General features: G+C 38.9%; 1 protein-coding gene across 5 annotated transcripts in view; it reads left to right on the top strand.

Moving 5' to 3' along the window:
* The first annotated feature begins 2,349 nt into the window (after positions 1-2,349).
* Rab27b (RAB27B, member RAS oncogene family) overlaps positions 2,350-19,875 on the top strand; it is a 151,343-nt gene continuing 133,817 nt past the window's right edge. For 4 of the 5 annotated variants that reach the window (XM_052742455.1, XM_052742457.1, XM_052742458.1 and 1 more), the window contains exons 1-2: positions 2,350-2,474; positions 2,607-2,681. The gene's annotated coding sequence lies outside the window, so the exon portion shown is untranslated. The remainder of the gene's footprint in view (positions 2,475-2,606; positions 2,682-19,875) is intronic. The other variant, XM_052742460.1, reaches the window with a different exon arrangement.

The raw sequence follows: 19,875 nt of genomic DNA, 5'->3' as shown, positions 1-19,875 counted from the left end.
CTACCAAGACTCTCGAACATTCATAGAAATAAGTGGCTATAGACGGTTGTCCAGCATCGGACCCTTACTTGCTATATAGCTACTTGCCTGGCTCTAACCAAGTTGTGCATGGTTTCCTACTTACAAGCAACTCTTAAGGAGACATTTCCAGCAGTTAATATTTTTTTTCAAAAACATTATAAATTGGGAAGATACACAACGAAGCATAATAGAGAAGCAAGTCAGTCCTACTGGGCTCAACCAAGCAATCATGCACTGAGCCAGAATTATGCTCCAGGCTAACCTGACTCTGCAGTGACCTGCAGAACCTTTGTGTTTACATTTTTTCCCCCAAGCAGCTAAAGTTCTTTGACCTACTTGAGACTTGAGATTAATCCAGTTGTTGATAGTTTCCAAGTCCTTAGATTATTAAAATAATCATTCTCCCTCCTTGGTTCTTAGGCTTGGTAGATCTCAAATCTTCATAATAGAGAACTCCTGAGTTCTTCATAGTGAGAATCTTGCCTTGAATTTTTCTAGCTGCACCCTGGCATCTCTTCTTCTCTGGCATATGTACTAACTGTCTAATATGTCTTGTTACTAGTTGTCAAACACCATGTGTACAACCTGCTTGCCTGGACATGAGTTGGAAAATGTCTCTTCTTTTGGCAGAGGCAACCAGCTCTGTTAGGTGTGGACACCCTCCTGCTGACCACTTGCCAGTGCTAGGCTGTGGTCCAAGGCCTGCAACCCATACCTACCTTTCTACTTCCCTCTGCCAATTTTGCTATTTTCATGTACTTTTGTTAGAAAAATATCAATGAACTTGACTTCTCAGATTCTGGTCCCATCTATACTAACCTGCTCCCTGTACTCAATCTCTTAACGGGAAATACTGTCTAAAAAGAAATCTAATCTTCCAGTTCTGTACCCAAAGCATCAAAACACATGACTTATGATACCCATTATCTTAAGGCAAATATTTTACATATGTGAGACTTTTTTGTAATTATGTGCACTGATTAATTTTCTAATTGAAATTATGATGTGGCTAAAGAGATGGATCAGCAGTTATGAGGACTTGCTGCTCTTGCAGAGGACTCAAATTCAGTCCCCAGCATCCACATCAGGCTGTTTTCAACTGTCTGAATTCTGATTGCAAGGGTCTTGACACCCTCCTATGGCCACTGCGGGCACCTTCACCCATGTGACATACATTCATACAAACACACACATACACACATACATACACATAAATACACAGACATACATAAAATCACATCTTTTAAAAATTAAATTAAATAAAAATAAATTATGAGCTCCCTAGAGGCAGACGTGTCCCCAGAATGGTACCTGAAAGGAAATAGTTGCTTAGAGAGATAACAGTAAATTGAATTTCACCAGCTCAGAAATTGGCATCAGTAGGTGTATTATGCACAGTAACTTTTCACTCTTAACTGTCTGCTTCACTCTTTTCTCAGGTATTTACTGAGAGCCCACCATGTGCTGAGTTACTTTGCAAAGTAAATAGAATAGATTCTTTTGCAAATGGTATAGTACTTCTAAATGATAGCAAAGTCAAAGGAAGTGTAAACACCAACACTGTGGGTGGGAAGTCAGTGTAGTGAAAGGTGGGGGAAATGAATAGAGAAAGACCAAATGGCGTCTGTGTGAAGTGGAGGCTTGCGTTTTTTTCCGCCCCTTTTAAAGAATAAGCTCCAGCAGGTCTCCATTTGATTTGCGTTTTTCTTTTGTATTTTTTTTTTTTTTTTTGGTTTTTCGAGACAGGGTTTCTCTGTGTAGCTTTGCGCCTTTCCTGGTACTCGCTTTGGAGACCAGGCTGGCCTCGAACTCACAGAGATCCACCTGGCTCTGCCTCCCGAGTGCTGGGATTAAAGGCGTGCGCCACCACCGCCCGGCTTCTTTTGTATTTTTAACAGGCTACGCTAGGTTTTAATTATTAGAACCTCCGAGTGTTTGTAAAGAGAGAAAAAAAAAAACCCACTCCTGTGTTGTTCCCTTCACAATTTAAATGTGGGCTTTAAAAAGAAACCCACAAAACAAATGCATTTCAATAATCACGGTGTTGGTGCAAACTGGTTTCCTGTCTGAAGGCCGCCTGCCTTTGAACATGGAACGTTGACAGCACACCTTCTTAATCTCCAACCCTTTTCTTCTCCACAGCATAGTCTGGACGACATTAGCAAACTATTGTTTACTTAGCATCTCTCCATAGACAATGTTGCTGCGGCTTAACCAGGTGACATCCTTAAAAACCTCTTTGTGGCAGCCCCTGGAAGACACGGCAGGGAGGCCCTGTGGAGTTTGCTAGCCTTCTAACCTGAGCAGGCACTAGGACCGCCCAGACACTGTCTGCAGGCGCGCTTCTCGCCCTGTCAGAAGGACTGAGCCGGTTTAGCTGTTACACAAGAAGAGAGCAGCGGGCACCGGGGCTCAGACTGCCTCCCTTTTGCAGACGAGAAGGTATAGAGAAGGTATAGATGAGCTATTTATCCCTCAGCTTTTGTACGATGTCCGCGTGCCTTTAAGTGTTCACGTAATCTGATGCTCTGCAGAGCTGCCCAGCTCTAACGGGTTACTCTATTATTTTATGCTAATTCCCACAGCCGATGGAAGCAACAGTGCTGTAAAGAAATGGGCTAGCTATTCCCCGAGGCTGTGATCTGGAAGCATTTGGAGGTGTAAGTACCCGGTGTCAGATCTCTAACGCACTGGCTGCGCTGTGTGTCCCTTGACCCCTTTTCCTCCGCACTGGAGGAGCCGATGTGCGGTGGCATCTGCATGTTTCATTCATGAAGAGCAACAGAGGGTGACAGAAACCGCAAGTGATGGGCCTGAAACTCCACTTTGGAGTGACTGTGTTCCTTCCCGAAGGCTGCAGTTTGCTACAGAGGCTGGGTTCGCGCACAGTTCAGATAGGAGAGTGATTTAGCTCAGGGCTGCAGACTGCTGGCTTGGTTTCTGCTTCTGTTTTCAAAGCTTGCAGCACTGTTTTCTAATCACTGTCTCTGGTGCAGTGTAGGGGTCTCTTCCCGTTTCCTTTGTCTACAGCTCCAAACTCTTACCATAGGGTGGACTTTCAGAAAGCTGAGGAGACATTCATCCCCCAGAGCAAAGCCTCAGAAGAGAAACCCATGTTCTCTATTGTGACACATAAGTGTGAGACTGCACATAGAAGCATATGAAAAATGAGCAGCCTAAGATTCTCTTCTATGCAGCAACATGTGAACATGTGTGGTGAGGGAATTGTTTACTACTAGAAAATCCAAAGGAACACAGTTTTATGAGGAAAAGTGGGATTTTCTTCTTCAAATAATTTACAAGTCCATTGAAGATGCCTTCCAAGGCCTCAGTACTAATTCCAGGCATTGAAAACTTTTAGGCATGGTGAGTTCCTCAGTAACCCATTTAGACGTGTGTGTCTGCTGCCAATTGTAGTAAGTATATCCATTCGGAGATGTTTATAATATCGAGTTTATTAATAGTTCATGGTTGTAAGATAAACCCATGGAAAGAAAATAATCAAGATGCAATGCAAGACATCAGTGTCCTGAGATCATTGAAAGCAATTATTGAGGAACTTATAAAATCCTTTGAGTGGATCAGGAAGTTTTGTATTTAGATGGCAAATATCTGCTACGTTGAAATGCCCCAAATGAGAACGTGTTCAGTAACGAACCCTTTGAACGTGTGTCTATGGTTCTCCTAAAACACTGTGTGACAAGGAGAGACAGACTGTAGGGATAGCTGCGTTTTACTGGACTGTTTCATACTTTTTATGTTTTGAATATGGAGCTCTAATATTTATCATATAAAGAGAGTATATATTATTTTAAATGAAATTAAAAGTAGTTGTAATGATTAATTTGCAGTGTCTTTAGTATGCAACGAATATACAAAAAGCAAATATCAATATCCCTACGTAGTATTTCGTAAGCAGAGAAAATCATTTCATTGACAACTTCTGGAGAAAGACATAGTAATCACCTTTCACTGATTTCTGGACCCAGGATAGATTTTAATTTTACTTTTCAGTTGTTGGCATAGCTGTGGTACATAAGCCTGTAAACTTTGTGTGATGTTTCCTACACTTTAAGAAGTTTTTCTGTCTTTCAACTCTAGACAGATGACTCGATTCTTTGAATTAAAGCTTAGGTTGGAAAACTCCTGCCCAGCATATAGTAGTTTGCATGCATGCTTATTCTCCGGTTTTATGTGAAACATATTGTGGTAGTTTAAATGTAATTGATCCCCATAAGCTTATAGGGAGTGGCACTATTAGGAGGTGTGGTCTTGTTGAAGGAAGTGTGTCACTGAGGGGGCGGGCTTTGGGGTCTCTTTTGCTTAAGCTTCTCTCCCGGAAGACATAGGATTCTCAGCTACTTCTCCAGCACCATATCTGCCTGCATGCTGCCATGCTCCTCATATAATGATAATGGACTTAACCTATGAAACTGTAAAAATGTTTTCATTCTAAGAGATGCCATAGTCATGGTGTCTCTTCACAGCAATCAAACACTGACTAAGACATGTATTATTATCTGTGTCTTACCAGAAATCATTTAAATATAAATTGATTGTATGTGGATTTAATGTGTGCAAAGGTATCCCAAGAACATAGATGTTATTCAGCATTGGCTACTCTTCCCAGAAAACAACTCCTTCTGAACTTCAGTCTTTAACTGAGGTCCATCAAGAGAACCTGACTAGCTGCACATGATGGGTGTAAAGCTTGAAGGAAGTCTGGAATTGCTGGCAGACAAATGGAGCTTAAACTGAAGAATGATATACACAGACTAAAACCAACTTGTTACAGTGTAAAACCAACATTCATCTGGTAAATGCCTCTGAGACCTCGAGAGGCCTACTGTCTGAGATTTAGGTGAAACAATATTATCTAGATTCCAAGGATAATGATCATGTGGACATTTCTGACTCACTTTTTATTTAAAAGAGGTTCATCAAATAGTGAACTTGATTCCCCACTAAAAGAACATTTCCCCAGTATGCATTTTTATGTAGTTTTTACATCATTAAATCCCTGGTAGTGGAGGGGACCATCTTTAAACTACTCAGCTATTACAACTGACTTAGCATCTGTCCTTTGCTTAGAAACAGTGGATCCCAGGATTAGCCACACAAAAACGAAGTCCAACAGGATAAACTTCTAAAGGGAATCTGGGGATGGGAGGAGGCAGTGTTCACTGAATGGATAAAGAAGGAGATTTTAAGAAGTGAGAAACCGCCCTTCTGGATTCATGCAGAAAGAAAATCACAACTCACACATGAATTTTTAAGGAGCGGTTGCCCTACATAAACCACGACAGGCTAAAATTTCGTGTAACTTGAGATTTCTCTTTTGCAAGCCAATTATACTTTCTCTTATTAAATAAAACACTGAAAGGGAAGCCACTGGGAACTCGGTGGCGGTTTCGTGTTCACACAGGCATGAGCCGGGAAGGACAGTATTACTCATTCTGTTGCCGTATAACAAAAGGAGAAAGTTATTATTTATCTAGCTTTGAGAACCAAGGTATTGTCATTTCCAGAACGGACTATTTCCTATAAAGAAAGAGTTTGAGCAGTGCCTAGTGGCCCACTCCTGCGATCCTAATACTCGGGAGGCTGAAGCAGGAGGATTACAGGCTCAAGTCTAGCCTGGGCTACACAGGGAGTTGTAGGCCAATGGGAGCTGCATAAGAAAACACTGCTTCACAAACACGAGAAACAAAAAGAAGGAGATAATAAAGATGATGAAGAAGAAGATAACGGAGGAAGAAGAGGAAAAGAGGAACTGTACACATTGCAGAAAGCTTTTGAAATATGTGAAATCCAGCCATTGAGAATAAAATCAACAAAAGGATAAAATGTGTGCTATGCATTTGTTTATAAGCAGGCCAATTCAGAATATTGCTTTGATTTCCTCTTCTTACTTCACGTAACTACGTGGACATGGCTGTCACTATTACATTCTCACTCGGGCTGAGGTCTTAGACTAACCAGAAAGAAGAAAGAGAACCTGAGTGTCAACATTCACCTCTCTCTGACCCTGATTGTGGATAGAGTGTGACCAGCTGCCTCATGCTACTGCTGCTGGGGCTTCCCTGCCAGGATGGGCTGTCTCTTCAAACTGTGAACTAAGACTTAACCCAAGGAGCAACTGACACACAACTCCTGCACTTAAGGCTCAGAAAACACTGAGGAAGAGGGGTGGAAAGACTGTAAGGGGCAACGGAATAGGGACCTGCTGTGAGTTGATGTCTCTCAGGAATAACAGAAGCCACACTCACAAAGTGTCACTGACATGACTGAACATGAGCTGAACAGGGACAACAATAGATGGGGAGAGCTGATGAGGTCTCAACCCTACACAAAGAACTCCAGACAGCTAAGGAATGCTGAGACATACCAGTTGATTACCTAACACCAAATGGTCATCCCCTAAACACACACATACATACACACACACACACACACACACACACACACACACACACACACACGCACACACACACACACACATGCACACACACCATTATACAGATTGAGTGGGGTGTATTTATGTATATAGAAATACACAAATATTCATACACATGTGTGTGTATGTGTATGTATGTGTGTTTGTGTACAATTAATAGAAAAGGAGGCCATGATTTGAAAGAGAACAAGGAAGGGTACATGGGAGTATTTAGAGGGAGGAAAGGGAAGGATGAAATTATATAGTTACATTATAATCTCAAACATTTAAAAAGGTTGCATTGACATGGATTTTTCTGGTCTTCTTTAAAACCATAAACACTGTAGTTGACCAGTGTTAATTATGATGCTATTTTTCCAGGGAACAGTGCTCTGAGATGAATATACCCAGTCGATTAGACTCATAGCCTATGGCTAAACTGAATATCCATACTTGGCTCTGCCCATCAAACACAATTCAAGAAATTCAATACGGCTAAGTCTGGCACGTCACAATGTCCAGCACAGAGCTCAGATTCAAGTTGCTGATGCAAGTTCATGGTGAAGAAGTTCATTGAGTACTGGAGCTATTCACATCTAAATACTTGGGATTTTGTTATCTCGCTGTGCACTTAAGATATTCACATGTTCACAAATAGCCACATTTATATACCAAACCAACTGCTTGAGTTAATTTAAATTTTTTTCATACAATATATTTTGGTCATATTATTTCTCCTCCTAACTTGTCCCAGATTCCACCTTTCTCTATCTACCCCAATTTACATTCTTCTAGAGTTAGTTTTTAAGTGGGAAATTAGGGTGTCATGATTTAAACTTTTCTCCCCATCACTTCTAAATGATACAGTTAGGCACAGCAGCAAATATTTCAGAAATGTCATCTCATTGAAAGTCAAACTGGGATGGAATATGCTAGATGCAGACAAAGCTATTTTTTTTAAATTAAAATGTAAATTTAATTTTTTTGAGTTGAAAAGGTTAGCATAAAAAGAGGAATGGTATAGGTGTGTGTGTGTGTTGTGTGTGTGTGTGTGTGTGTGTGTGTGTGTGTGTGTGTGTGTATATGTCCTCATGCATGCATGACTCTGATGGGTCTAGATTTAATTATGAAACTCTTCAAAGTGACAGCCACCGATAAATTAATCAATTTGGATTAAAACCTTGTACAGAACTATGAAAGGGCTGCATCCTGTGGGGGTGTAGGGTGTGGTACAGCAAGGTGTTCTGAGCAACAATTTAACTAATGAGAGAACCAGAACAGGAATTTAATTTAAATTCCTAAGACATTTCCCAGCTTCATTTAAGACCCACCTGCAGTTCCAGTGTGTAGAGACTTGTGTGTTCCAGAAGTGTGACTTCAGTCACACTTCTGTCTTCTCCTTTTTTTTTCTTTCTTTATTTTTTGTAACATTACCTATTGGGATTGAATTTTATGATAATCAGCAATTACCACTTGTTTGCATATTTATGTTATTCAACTACTATTTTTAAGATAACCATGGAATTTATGCTTATTTCAAATACAAACGTAAGAAGTATGGGAAGAAGAGTGGGCTCTGGAAGCCCAGTATTTTCATATATAATATAATCCAGAAAACAGCAGCTGTTGCTGAATATTTTAAAAGTTAAATAAGAACTGGAGAGATGACTCGTAAGTTAGAGCTCTTCCTGCTCTTCCACAGGACCCAAGTTCTCTTCCCAGCATCCACTTCTGGTGATTTACAATTCCCTGTAACTCCTACTCCAGGGAATCTGACTCCCTCTTTCTTGCCTGTGCAGGCACCTACATTCACACACACAAATCTACCTGTATCCCCCCCCACAACACACAATAAATAAATAAATAAAATCTTAAAGATATTGCTAAGTATTGAATAATAAAAGTATGATATTAAGAAAGTGCTTAAATCTTGAGGTAAATAATTGACAGACATTTGATAGATAGGCATCCAATGGATAGAATTCTTAATTCCCTATCACTTTTCATGCCACCTTCAGTGGCATGCATCTATTAGGGTAAGTAATTCTTTTTTCCCTATATTTTAGATCACATTCAATTCCATCTATTTGAAATACCAAAAATTACAACTTTAAAACAACCATGTCATAATAATTAGAATTTCTTTCAGCATAACCAAAACTTTAGTTTTCTTGTAACTGTTGAATGTCATAACCAATAAAGTCAGTTATAAAATATTACTGGATTTGCTCATATAAATATTTTGACATGAAGATAAAGGTGGAAAACAGAAGAAGGTGGCTGCCAGTAGACTTCTAATACAACCGTGAAAACATGTGCTCTTTAGTAGACATGCTTTAAAAATTTTTAATTTGATTTTCAAACTATGGTTTTACTACTGAGATATATTAAAATGGGGGGTTGTTTCTTAGTCAGGAATGGGATGTCAGAAATCAATAAGCATGATAAAAACAATACTGATTAAGACAACATATAGATTTTTAGATGCTTATGGATGAATATCCAAAGTGTCAGGCCGGTTGAAAAGATATGACTTAGCAACAGCGTATATGAAACCACACCATAGTTTGAAGCATCAGGAAAGTCAGGACAAATGGCCAATACAAGGTGGCTGCTGAACAGCTAGTGTGTGCTTAGGTGAGGGAGCGAGGGGTCCAGGACACAGGTGCTGTTAATTTCCCACCTGCCCGGTATACGACCCACCACGATTCTCTGCTAGTGCTAGGCCCTGCGTGCTCTAAGGACTCCAGGTCACTCAAAATCACATCAAAGTTAAAAGCATAGAGTTACTGCAGACTTACAAAGATGAGCAGAGCATTGTGGGATACAGAAAGAGAATAGTTAAGAGTGATATATTGGCTCTTATTTTTAACTGTCTTTGTTAAAATTTGTTAGAGAAATGAGACAGATTTAGGGCACAATGCAAGAGTCTCTCTCAGCCAGTGGTGGAACCCCAAGGAATATAGGGCTCAGTGGTCTCCTTAGGAAAAGAGAATCCTTGGGCAGAATGATGTGTTTAAGACACAGGATCATGATAAGAATTCTGGACATGGTTTAGAAGCAGATCTGGCATCAGACAAAAATGACATTTGTCAGTCATATCTCTGACTTATACAGATATATGAATAAGATATATGTAAGGCATTTGCTACAATGTATTGTAAGTGTTACAGCTCTGAAGGGAAGGGTTTCCACAATGGAAGTGATGCATCTCTGAGGGGAATCGTGCCCTCAATGCACGTATTACAGCTCTGAAGGGAAAGGTATTCAGGCTAAGGAATACCACAAAATCACACCACACAACACACGTCACACAGGAGATTTACTGGGAAAGACACAAGAGAGTGACCGCCTCTGCTCGGCAAAAGAACTGAGCAGGAGGCGGGCTTCAGAGAAAGGTTTCCTGGGATTTCGAGCTCAGGGATTGGTGGGTTTTCAAAACCTGGAAATGGGCTCAGAACTTTTACCTTATGTGTTTATTCACAAATAACCATTTTTCCTTTTCTCCTTGTGTCTCAGCACTGATTACCTTTATGTGAATGGATGTTTTAGAGAAAGTAAGGATTCAAGTTTCCCAAAGGAAAACTTACTGGAGGAAGCCCTTCTCATGGAAAGGAGGTGATAACAAGGGAAACCTAGTCATGAAGCAAGAAAACCAACAGCTTCTATACATTTGGAATATCTTTAGTGTTAGTTATCTATCACAGCATTTCTTCCTCTATCTTTCCCTCCCGTTGTCCTCTCCATTCATCCCTTCCCCTTCCACCATTCTCCCTTAACCCTCTATACCACTGTGTTCTATCTCTCCCCCCTTGAACGTACCCCCAGGTGGTTCCTTACTAATTTCCTAACTTCAGTGACCATTCCAAATGGGACAATCATATCCAAAGATTCAAAGCTAACATCAACAAATGTTACTTCACTCAGTGTTTCTAGCTTCACCCTTTCGTCTCCAAATACTGTAATTTCAGCTTTCTTAACAACTTAACATACTTCAGTGTGTAAATGTATAACATTACCATTATCCATTCATCAGTTGACAGACATCTAGCTGTTTCCATTATCTGTCTATTGCAAACAGAGCACCAATGTACATGAAGGAGCAGTTATCTCTATAGTAGGAAATAGAGTCCTTTGGGTATATGCTCAAGAGTTGTAGAGCTGGATGGCACTGATTGCTCTTCCAAAGGACTGAGGTTAAATTCCCACCACCCACATGGCAGCTCACAACTGTCTGTAACTTCAGTTCCAGGGGACCTGACACCCTCACACAGGTACATGTAGGCAAAACACTAATGTTCATAAAATAAAAATAAATAAAATTAAAAAAAAGAATTCCAGGAGGACATAGTAGAGAGGAATATAGAGAAGTCAAATTTTGGGGGCAAAAGGTCTATAGTTTCTTGGTTCAAAGACTCCTCCTTAAAACTGATGAGCATACATACCCCTAACCAAGGTAGGGAGGAAGGAGGCCACAGCCTAAACACACTAGAACTAGACAGTGGTACAACATGAAGACAGAGTACTGGTATTACTGTATAAGCAAGGTGGAAGTAAATACTGGAATCTGATAAGATGGGGAAGTGAGGGACGAATCCGACTTAGAGCATTGTTAGAGAAACAGGTAACTCCATTAGTCCTTTCAGATTTCAGTTCAAGTGCAAATGGTATAAGTTTTGTCTCTATAAAAGTGAAAGAAGGTTCCAGAGAGATGTCACAGTGGTTAAGGGCATTTAACTGTTCTTTCCAAGCACCAGATTTGGATTCCCCAGCACACACATCACGCAGCTCACAACTGCCGTAACTCCAATTCCTGTGTGCATGTTGTGTGCCTAAACTCATCCAGCTACACACATCTATACATACAAAAACAAACAAATTATTCAGTAAACAATAGAAAGGAAATTTTTTAAAAAGATGAGTAACCCATGCCCAGCAGGCAAGTAGCAAAAACAAACAAACCGGTAGAAATTTCATAAGTGGAAGTAAAAAATTCACCATATCAGTGAGTGTAATACTATACATGGATTACTCATCTTGTATTTAAAAGAGAATCCCCGGCTGGAGAGATGGCAATGACGAAGAATATATGCGGCTCCTGCAGAGGATGGGAGTTCAAGTCCCAGTGCCCATATCTGAAGACTCACAACTGACCGTAATGCAGTTGCAAGGCATCTGACCCCTTGGTCTTCAACAGCGCTGTATTTACATACACACACCTACTAAGAAATTTTCAAAAGATATTCCTCTTATACACTTCTTTGAAAGAAATACCCTTAAGCACAGTGGCATAAAAAAATCTGTGAGATTGAGCTTGCCTACATAACAACTGCCTAGTTCATGCTGTTTGCTGTTGTAGCCCATAGAGGGGTGACAGGAATTTACAGGAGACTTTGACATCCTCATTGGAATAATTCAAGAAACAAATAAGCAAGAAGGAATATTTTGTATTTACCTTTATGCAAAGCTAATAAGCTTATGAGAAATGAAATTTTCTGCTTGGAGAATCTCTTATAAAGACAAATTTCTAGGAGTGAAAGTTCAAATTCTACGCAGAATATGTAGCCAATGCTGTGTAGTAAATGGAAGGGGGACATGAACCTTTAGTGACTTTCCTGCTTATTGTTTGCATCACTATTTTCCATAGGTTTAGGTGATCTTGTGTATTTAGTTCCTTTTTTTGCCTAAAAGATAGTATCTGGGATTACTACTTCATCTCCAAGGATATTTTGAATAAAAGGAAAAGACATGAATTCCCAAAGCTGAAATACAAGTGCGGACTAAGACCGTGCCTAACAAACGCACAGTCCTCCATCACCGACTTTTGGGTATTCAGCATTCCTCATTAGCAGACACAGTAAGTTCCTCTCATGTTCTACTTTATTTGTACACTCTATTTAGTCCTTGCTTTCTTTTTGTTGCTATAAAGCTTTGTTTTCATAGTTAAGTTGATGTGCTTTTCTCTGAAAATTGTTTTAAAATCTTGGGTTTGGTATAAAATACATCATTCTTGCTATTAAAATAATTTCCATTTTTATTTTGTACTTTGAGATATTTCATTTGTCAATGAGGATTTTAGAAAAAAATTAACATCATTAAATAAGGGATTGTTAATATATTTAATATCTACCAGGCACTTCTATATGAATAATGCAGCAAGAATATTTGTAACAAGTGAATTTCATGGCAGACAATAGAATTAAGATTTAAAAGTTTATCAAATAATGATAAAAGGTACCATTCATCAGTAAAATCTACCCATCTGGAGTTTACAAGTATTCAGAATATACCCTAAAACGCATAAAGGAGTACATAAAACAAGAATAAAGGACAAATCTGAAATATTAATGAAAATTTTGAGCACAAACCCTTCCCATTTGGGGGCAAGAATTAATGACATTTACGTTTTGAACAATGTCAGTTAAGTCTTAAATGTGTGTGAGGCCCACAGCCAACAAAACGTTCTTCTGGGCATGGGCAAGTATTCTGCATAAACAATCAGAAAAGAGGAGGTTACAGCATAAAACAAGTCCCAACAGATGAGAAGATCAATGTATGCAATTAAAACCATTTAATCACAACAAGAACATGCCTTTTTGTCCTCTAAGCATGAGTCATGCAGAGTTCTACCAGATGTCACAGTCCAAACTGAGCAGTCTTTAATAGCAGGCACAAAATGGCTACCAAACCCCATCTGACCACAATAAAGCCCCACAGGAATCCACGTGTCTCATTGGGGTCATTTCTAAAGCACATTTTTTTTCTCCTACCCCAGTGTACTGTTTAGAGGTTCAGAATGAAAACTAGATTCCTGCAGGGACAACTCAAAATTTCCTCACTTAGGATTCTGATGTAATGACAAATGTCTCCTGGATCTACTGTGGTGACTATAACAGCTCGTAAGCAAATCCTCATTTTCAAGGTTAAATATAACCCATAGTTGGATTTTAAGATGAAGAAGAAAAGGCCAAAAGAAGGTGTTGGGTTCCCTGGAACTGGAATCAAAGGTTTCTGGAAGGCTGTTGGGTGCTGGGAATTGAACTCAGGTCCTCTGCAAAAGTGCACATGCTCTAACAACTAAGCTGTCTTTTTTCCACCTTTCTGTAATTTTAAGTGACACATTATTGGGCATGTTTACGGAGTACAATGTGATAGTTTGATGTATGTATAGAGGGTGCAGTGAGAAATCAAGTAATCAGCACATCTGGTTCTTTAACCAACTATCATTTCTTTTTTGTTGGGAACATTTGAAACTCTCTCCACGCTTTTTACAAGAGGCACAGCAGTGCCTTGGTGTAGCTCAGTGATAAAGTCCTTGCCTAGGATGTGTGAGAACCTAGATTCCATCCCTAGAACTGCTAGTGTGTGTGTGTGTGTGTGTGTGTGTGTGTGTGTGTGTGTGTGTATGTGTGTGTGTGTGTGTATGTGTGTGTGTGTGAATTGTTATATATTGCACTCATGCTACTGTGTTATACAACACTAAAACTTAATCGCCCTATACTTTTTTCTTGATAAAGAAAATCTTCCAATAATATGAACACCAGTCAAATCTATTACTGAAAGAATCTCAGAGTGTCTGGCATCATGAGTATTTTAAATTTGTGCTTGTACCTATGTTACTTCCATTATTGTCTTGCCTCTAACTTCTTATATAAACTGTCCAAAATAAGCTTAGAATACAGAACTTCTTATGTCTCTAAGACCACTCCAATGGTCATCTTTGAAAATGTTTACTTATTTAGGACTTGCCATTGTATGTAAGTCCAAACTTAATTGACATTCTTTGTAGCTCTGTGGCACTTTGTCAGTCCAAGAAGAATGGGGAGATTTCTCATCTGAGTGTTGAATATGCTGCTGGATAAAGAATGACCCAATGGTATGTCTTAACAAGAAGAAAATGCTAGAAAAGACATGAATCTTGTATCTTTCTATGTGGATGTCAGCAGCCATCTATCTGAAGTACAAATGGCTCAATTAAACAGCAATTGCTTTCGGCAGAGTAATCACTTCTGTGGTACTTTGTGAGTTCGACCAGATCAAATGCTGCATGGAAAGACCGTGTGTTTTGGACCATGAAGGTTTATTTCTTTCAATAACATTCTACCTATGCCAATGTAATCAACTTTTCAGTTTTAAAATACTTAAATTGATGTTTGAAAGGGAGTTTTGAAAACCCCAACATTTCCAGTTTAGAGTCCCAAGTTTTCTCTCTCTCTCTCTCTCTCTCTCTCTCTCTCTCTCTCTCTATATATATATATATATATATATATAGATAGATAGATAAATAGATAGATAGATAGATAGATAGATATAGATATCTTCCAGATTTGGAAAGAAAAGCCATGTCTTGTGACTCCTAAACTGCTGTTATACTAGCATATAATTTTATTGAAATACAATTTCTAAAATAAAACTCGTAACTTTCAGAGAAATATAAGATGAATGAATGTAAAAGATTCTCCTTAACTCATTTGTTAAAAAATAACAGAAGATGTTTAGAAACCACTTGAAAAACTAGTTTATGCTAACATTTGTAAACACAAGTATTACGGTATGTCTTAACAGGAAGTGTCATTTGGGGCTATCTGTTCCCAAAGGTAAAACTTACTTTTATTTCTATGAGACAAAAACTCTGTAAGTTAACTGCAAATTAACAGGTAACATCATTAAATTTGGAACTTTTAATAAGTAATAAATAATGAGATGAAGTAAACCATTCCCTTGAACAATCTTGAGTGAGTGACCTTTGTCTGCATATTTTATTGAACATTATTTCTGCTCATCATCTTGTTTCATGGCTTGAGGAGGGGATGATCAACTAAGCTTGTGTGCTAACCAACTGCCTGTTTCATGAGCGGTGTCTTATTGGAAGGTAGATTAAATCTCATTACTTTTATAGATGCATCAAAAGCACTTGTTAATTATGTGGTTCTCTTTGGCTTTTCCATTCTAGGGTTTTAAAGAACCTAGGAACCACTGAGGCCATGAAACTCACTTCTAGCTGAATGTTTTCATGAGAAATGCTGACTTAGACTTCTAATTCCGCTATTCCTCTATTCTAAGACTAGACAGCCAATCCTAAAACATTTCTCTCTTCTATGTTTCATTTGTATCATCTTTACATTTTGATGAACTCTTCTTTATAAGATGTCCTAAATTTGCTAAAGTACTGAGCATACCTGATGTCACCTCTTTACTTGGTCCTGTGTTTGGGAAATAAGTACTCAGCCAGTTGTTTCCTGGGAAACTTCGACAGTTCTGTACACGTTCTTAAATCATGAACTGCCATACTTGATTAGATAGGAATTATTCTCAAGGGGCTGGAGAGATTGCTTATTGGGTAAGACTACTTGCTCCACAAGCATGGAGACCTAAGTTCAGTTCTCTACCACACATACAAAAACCCCAGGCATGGCTGATCAATGCCTATAACCCAAGTACTGGGTAAGGATGTGAGAATTGGGGAAGGGGGCTTGCCGGATACAAGCTTAACTCCAGGTTCAGGGGAATAGGGTAGAGAGTGACAGAGTAGGACGTCTAATGTCCCCCTCTGGCCTGCATGTGTGGACAGGAGTGCACACCCCACACACAGATGTACATAACACTCACACACACACACACACACACACACACACACACACACACACACACAGTTCTAATAAATGACATTCCAAGTTTAGACTCAGTTAATATGTTAATATATTGTTTATTCAGTTATGTCCTGCTATAAATGGGCTCAAAGTCTTACTTACCCTAAGCAGATAACTTATTACCATGGGAAATAAGTAGACTGAAAATATTTGATTCAAAATGAAAAAGGGAGTCGGTGGGACTTACACACCATTTAGAATACTTTTGTTAACTTCTGTTTACAAAACTGCAGTCTACTAGGAAAAGAATTAAACATAATGTAAGAAGAAATTGTACCTGGTTTCTGAAGCACAGAAAGTGAAATGTTTGCCCACACTGTTCTAGACAAGAAACTACATTGCAGTTTTCCTTGTGGGTTCATTCAAGACTTGTTAGTTCATGGTCATTGGTGTGGATCTAGGGTCAGCAGTCTGCTTTCATGTAGTATGGTTACAAGGAGACTAGCAGCCCACAGAACCGTGAGTATTCTGATGGTCCACCAGCATATTGCCCAGGCCATGCCAGTTTGGAAGCCTGTCCCACTGCTAATACTTGGAGAAGACTTGGTACTGTATTTTCTGGGTATTCATGTCTGTTTTTGTTTTGTTTTTTAACCGAAAATACCAGTTTGGCTCACAACAGAACCTTGAGGTATGAACAAAGAAATAAATAATGGCTTGAAATTCTGTTTGGTCGTGACTAATGTATTACCACAGCCAAGACCATCAGAACAGAAGAGAGCATCATTCTTTAGCAGGTTTTCCAAGAATCAACTGGCCAATATTTTCTCAAGAGCGATAATGCATTATAGAAGGTCTTGAGAAACTCTCACAGCCTTCTGAGAGGCCTTCTCAGAGAGAATCTAATTCTTAAGTGTTTGTATTAGTGTTTACTTTGTGGACAGCTTAAGGAAAAGTGAGCATCTATTTAACAAGCATTCCTTGGCAGTTCTTGTAACAATGTTGAAAATACTTGTAAATGTGAAATCATATGCATGCACACACACATGCTTCCACTACATGTATGCATGTACCCACACTAATTATTTCCAAGATTTTTCTGTTTTCTCAAGTTAAAGAAGAATTTTTTGTCATTTCTCAGTTTATTTCAATAATAATTTTATGGGTGAAATTTAGGTGCTCTGCAGACTAGCCTCCAGAACTTCTTAAATATTTGCAAAAATGACTACCAGCAAAATATAAATCTACACATCTATAAATAATTCTATACACCTTAATTAACAAAGGAATCAGACATGATTTGTTAAGAAAAATTTGAGGAAGCATATTAACGTTGACAATTTAATAAAGGTGTGATTGAATAAAATTACTGTTAGGTTTTAAAACTGGCTAATGTCTACCAGGTCATAAATTATTGAGGCTGTTTCACTAGGCAAGATATTATTTGCTTCTGTGCTAGTAAGTTTTTGTCAACTTGACACAAACTGAGTTGCCTGGGAAGAAGGAACCTCAACGGAGGAATTTCCTCCATCAGATTGGCCTATGCAACATTTTCTGGATTGCCTACTGTGGGCAGTACCATCCCTAGGCAAGCGAGCCTGGGCTGTTTAAGAAATGTAGCAGCTAATCGTACGTGAAAGCAAGCCAGTAAGCAGTCTCCTCCATTTTCTTTGCTTCAGTACCTGCCTCTAGGTTCCTGCCCTGGCTTCTCCTGATAACAGAATATATAACCTGTAAGCTGAAACAAACCCTTACCTCCCCAGATTGCTTTAGTTCATAGTGTTTATTGCAGCAACAGGAAGCAAACTCGAATAGATCTAAATTACAAAATTCTACAAATTTATATATTTTCTAGACCTTTAATTAATTAAAAAGTAAGTTAAATTAAGTGTATTTATACCTAGACCTACAATGTCCAATAAGGTCATTACTATTTATTTGTTCCTATTTAACTGTAAAATTATAAAGTTAAATTAATAAAAATTGAATGCAATATAAAAATTCCTTCAGTTAAACTTTCTGGTTATTTTGTTTGTTTGCTTGTAAGATGTTATTTGGCTATGTAGCCCAAGCTAACTTGAAATTTGTGACTCCCTTGCCTCAGTTTCCCAAGCTGTAGGGTTACAGGCATGCAACACCACACCTACTGTACTCTGTTTTTCCTGAAAGAGCTGTATACTCATCTGCAGAAACTTAATCAACAGGAATAAAAAACTTTATTGAATTGAAAACACTGTTTTTCAAAGATTATTAAAGGTTCTTTCTGGCAAAAAGAGAGAAAATATTGACAGGGGTTATATTCTTGCATTGAGATCAAGGAAATAAATAGATATAGTCTAAATAATGGGTAGCTTCTCACTCATAATTGCCCAAATGTTTCCATTTGTGTGAGAAAGATGCTAAGCTAGTCACTTTGACTTTCCTCTAAGGTCATCTTCTAATGATCTCATAGTTTCATTGTCCTTCGCTGACCCTGGGGGCTGGCTTATGCAAGGCAATTTCTGTGCTGTCAATAAGGAACGTGTCTTGGATTGATTTATTGATGTGAGTGAAGCTATGGGTACCTAGGTATACAGTCGGAGAAAGTGGGTTTCTACCCTTGCCTGAGAAAATAGTAACAACTTTATTGACCAAATAGCTCAACCTTTATTGGCAGCATCAGTTATAGGATATCTATGTTCAGATGTTCAAATGATATTGGATTTGAGAAGTTAATGAAAGTAGCGAGAAGAATGACCATAGTTTTAGTTTCTTTACTCTTTTGGTATATTATCTTGGGATTGTTCAACATACTTTTTGTGATATGTTTATCCATGTGCTATGAATATCCATGGCTATTTTTTTTTGCCAATTTGAAGATTTTTTTCTAGAATGTAACACATAATAATCTGTATTTTCACAATTTAACACAGTATCTGGCAAGGATAGATGGTCAATATATGTTTATTGGGGTGTTACAAATGGGTAGTTGGGGTTCTTTAGCTCTATCTAGATAGAAATCACAGATAAACGAGTAACAGCTCCTGTAGTGTTGACAGCCCCAGAGGCTCACACACTGAGCATCCAAACCCAGAAGCATTAAGAACTAAGCCTTGAGAATTAGCGGCTTATGACTCTTAAGTTTTCAATGCCAGAGGCTAATTGCTGTAAGTGCTCAGGTGCTTATTGCCCTGGGCTTAGGGTGACAACACTTAGTGACTAGAGCCCTGCTTCTAAGTGCTGAGGATGGAATCGGAGACTCTACCCTTGCTGGTTCTCCCATGACTCTTCTGCTGCCTGGGGCTTGCAGTGTTTGTCACAGCTGCTCCCACTCTTGGCTCTGTATGGGGTTTTATCTTCTCTACCATCTCTCACCTTCTTAATGCTTCTACCTTCTTTCCAGTCTAAGGTTCTGCCCCTCAGTCATTCTCTGAGACTCTTCAGCCATCTCCTAGTGTTTTATGTTGGAGTTTCGGTTTGCGGGAGTGGGAATACATGTTTTCTTGCCGGTCTGAAATTCTTAACAGCATTTGGGTGTTGCAATGCTAAACTTTGAGTATTGGGTCCCCAGTTCCTGGTGACTCTGCTTATTCTTGAGCTGATGCCTCATTGCCACTGTCATTGCAGTTGGAAGCCCTGGACTTTGTCTTCTCTTTGTACAATCAGCTTAGCCTGCTCTATCTGTTACAAAGATCATAGATTTAAAAAAAAAATCTGGTGAAAATCTTTATTGGGGCCTTTGTTGCAATACCAAGAGGTAGTTACAAGAGAACTACTAAACTAACAGAAGTCGCAGCTAAGAACCTGTTTATACTGCCAGAAGAGGGTGGTCCATGCCTTTGTGTGGAC

The sequence above is a fragment of the Peromyscus californicus genome, unplaced genomic scaffold, assembly GCF_007827085.1.
Source record: "Peromyscus californicus insignis strain IS unplaced genomic scaffold, ASM782708v3 Scaffold_17__1_contigs__length_78620276, whole genome shotgun sequence".
In the NCBI taxonomy this organism is placed as follows: domain Eukaryota; kingdom Metazoa; phylum Chordata; class Mammalia; order Rodentia; family Cricetidae; genus Peromyscus; species Peromyscus californicus.
Note: the sequence above shows the minus strand (reverse complement) of the source record. Positions and strands in the feature narration are given on the sequence as shown.